General features: G+C 28.7%; 1 protein-coding gene across 1 annotated transcript in view; it reads right to left on the bottom strand.

Annotated features, from left to right (window-relative positions):
• The window catches only part of LOC103591338 (OX-2 membrane glycoprotein-like), a 32,626-nt gene that overhangs the window by 5,069 nt on the left and 24,381 nt on the right, over positions 1–3,176 (bottom strand). The gene's annotated exons all lie outside the window — the stretch shown is intronic.

Genomic DNA, 3,176 nt, shown 5'->3' with positions numbered 1-3,176 from the left:
ATTAAATAATTCAGACCTACATGGAAGGAGGACTGAGGTTAGGAAATGAGATTATGAAAGGCAGAGAGAATTATGCTACGGTATATATTTTGGAAAAGATAAGAAACTGACTTTTAAAAACGAACATACATATTATCCTTAGTAAGTTAGAAGACAGAAAAATAAGCATAAAGTATGACTTAAACTAGCAGAAGAATATTTAGACTAATGGAAGACACAATAGGAGGAAAATGCTAAAATAAAATACTAAAATATAAAAATATACTAAGTAAAATGCTAAATAATAATAAGTAAAATAAAGTACTAAAATAAAATATGAAAATTAATAAAATGAAAAAGTTATATCAGTAATTACAACATAAAAATAGGTTCAAAACACAAAAAATAGAGATTTAGGACACAGAACAGTGAATGAAAGAGGAAAAATTAAATCCCTGCCATCATTAAGTGTGAACATTCCTTTAAAGACTCTTTGGAAATGAAGAAATTTGCTTATATAGTTTAAATAATGCTTTGCAAAAAAAGAAAAAAGTGGCATTAAAGTTCCTAAACAGATTTAAATGAGAACTCTGAATTAATATATCATCTTAACTGTATTTATTAGATACCAATGTTGAGCAAACAGTGAACACAACAAACTGAGAAGAAAGGACATAATAAAACTAAAGGCAGAAATCAATAAAAAGGAACAAAAATTGAATAAATATAAAAAGAATTTTTTCCTAGAGATTAATTGAACAAACCTGTGGTAAGATTTACTAAGAAAATAAAAGATAAAAGTAAATTCAATATAGAATAAAAAGTGAGAACTAATACTGATTTAACAAATAGTAAAAAANTAAAAGATAAAAGTAAATTCAATATAGAATAAAAAGTGAGAACTAATACTGATTTAACAAATAGTAAAAAAACACAATATTTTGAACAGTCATATCAATTTGAATCTTACACAAAATGGGTAAATTTCGGAAAGTACAAATTAGTCATGAAGATTTAAAAATTAAATAGGCCAATGATTTTGAAAGCAATTAAATTGAAATTGAAAAAAAAAAAAATCCCCTGCAAAAAAAGCCACAGACCGAGAGGATTGTTAAGGAATTAAAATCTCTATCTTACATATGTTCCAAAAAAGGAGAAATATAAAATTACTAAGCTCTTTCTTTGAGGCTTTAATTTCAAATTCAGGAAAGAAAAATACAAGAATATGAAATTATAGTCTTGTTTTATTTACAAATATAAAGCAGAAAAATTCCCAGAATGTTTAATATTAGAAAATCTGTCAATGTAATTTATCATGAGTGGACTACTGTGGGAAATTCATATGACTGTCTCAGCAGGTGCCAAAAAATTGCGTAGTTCAACAAAGTATTTATTATAAAGACAAAGAAAATTGGAATAATAAAACATTTTCTAAACTTGATAATATGCTTACTGGCCAAACTGCAGCAAATATTGTACTTAAAGAAATTTTAGACATGGCCTTTGAATTCAGAAACAAGAAAAAGGTAACTGTTATCTTTATTATTTAATATCAAAAAAAGGTGTAAGGATTGGAAAAAAAAGAAGAAAAACTGTCATTACTTGTAAGAGAGATGATCGTGTGCATGGAAAACTACTTGGATAAACAGAAAAACTTGGAATCAATAAACAGTTTAGCATGGTTTCCAAATATAGGTTAACTTACAAAATCCAGAATGTTCCTAAACCCCTAATAACCAGCTAAAAATTTTCAGTAAAAAATTGGTATCATTCATTATAATGAATACATTAAAAGTACAAAGGAATTAACTTAGCAAAAATTATACAAAACCTAGAGAGAAAATTTTAAAACTCTCCTAAGAGACATTCAGAAAAACTTGAATAAATTTTGGATAACATGTTTATTGGTGGAGCAAATTACACTATAAAGATATCAATGCTCTGCATATTAACCTATAAATTCAATGTAACACTAACCAAAATTCCAGCTGTATTTTTTTAGGAACTTAATAAACTTAGTCCATGATGTGTGTGTGTGTGTGTGTGTGTGTAGCATGTGTGGGTGTGTAGTCCATGTGCATGTGTATGTGTGTGTATATCCATGAATAGATATATCAACTTAGAAAATAAAAAAAGGGAATCTCTCCCTAACACATTTTAAGACATAACAAAAAGACCATAGTAATAAAAACTACATGTACTTATGAAGAAACAAAAAATTAAACGATGGAACAAAAGTTCCATCTGAAAGAGCTGAAAACTGTGCATTGGAGAGGAAAGAGCAGATTGTATAGTAGGTGATGTTAGGAAATCTGGATCAATACATGATACAAATTAATGCTATTATTCATCCGACATTTAGCTTTAAAGACTTAAATATGAAATGGAAAAACAAGAAGCTAATAAATATGAGGATATCTTTGTGAACTCAGGTGGATAAAAATTTCTTAAATGAGATCCAAACTCAAACTTTTAGGGGGAAAAAAAAGATGAATTTAATAATGTTAAAGTATCAAAGACTTCTGTTCCCCTAATGAAATAACTGAGAAACATAGAGTGATGCCAAATGGGGAGAAGTAACCAATATCTAGTATGTAAAGAATCTGGGATATAAGGAATTTCTGCACATGTAGACGGCCAATCAGAAATGAGATGAAGATATAAACAAGAATTCACAGAAAGGCAAACCCTAATTGGCTACCAAATATATGAACACAGACTCATTGATAATCAGAAAAAATGCAAATCAAAGCAATCATTCAATTGGTGATAGTGGGAGGAGTCCTGAATTGGGATGAATAGAAACATTAAAAGATGTTTTAATATAACCTCATTTGAAACCACTCTTTCATGAAATTAGATTAGATATTTAAACAAATCTTTGCTTCTCTTTACAGCCACGTGCCTCATAACAATGTTTCAGTCAACAACGAGTCACATACATGAGATATATAGCAATAAGCTATACCATGTAGCCTAGGTATGTATTAGGCTACCAGGTTTGTGTAAGTATACCCTGTGATGTTCACACAGTGATGAAATCGCCTAACAATACATTTCTCAGAATTCATCCCCATTGTTAAGTGAAACATGACTCTATTTCTAACATGACAAATGCTGCTACCAAAAACATGATTTAATTTGGAAGGTAAAATCTCAAATTTGAAGTGTACACAATGACGGTAAAAAAAATCAGA

This window comes from Galeopterus variegatus, unplaced genomic scaffold, assembly GCF_000696425.1.
Source record: "Galeopterus variegatus unplaced genomic scaffold, G_variegatus-3.0.2 Scaffold963, whole genome shotgun sequence".
Taxonomy (NCBI): domain Eukaryota; kingdom Metazoa; phylum Chordata; class Mammalia; order Dermoptera; family Cynocephalidae; genus Galeopterus; species Galeopterus variegatus.
This window is presented reverse-complemented; position numbering and strand designations above follow the sequence as displayed.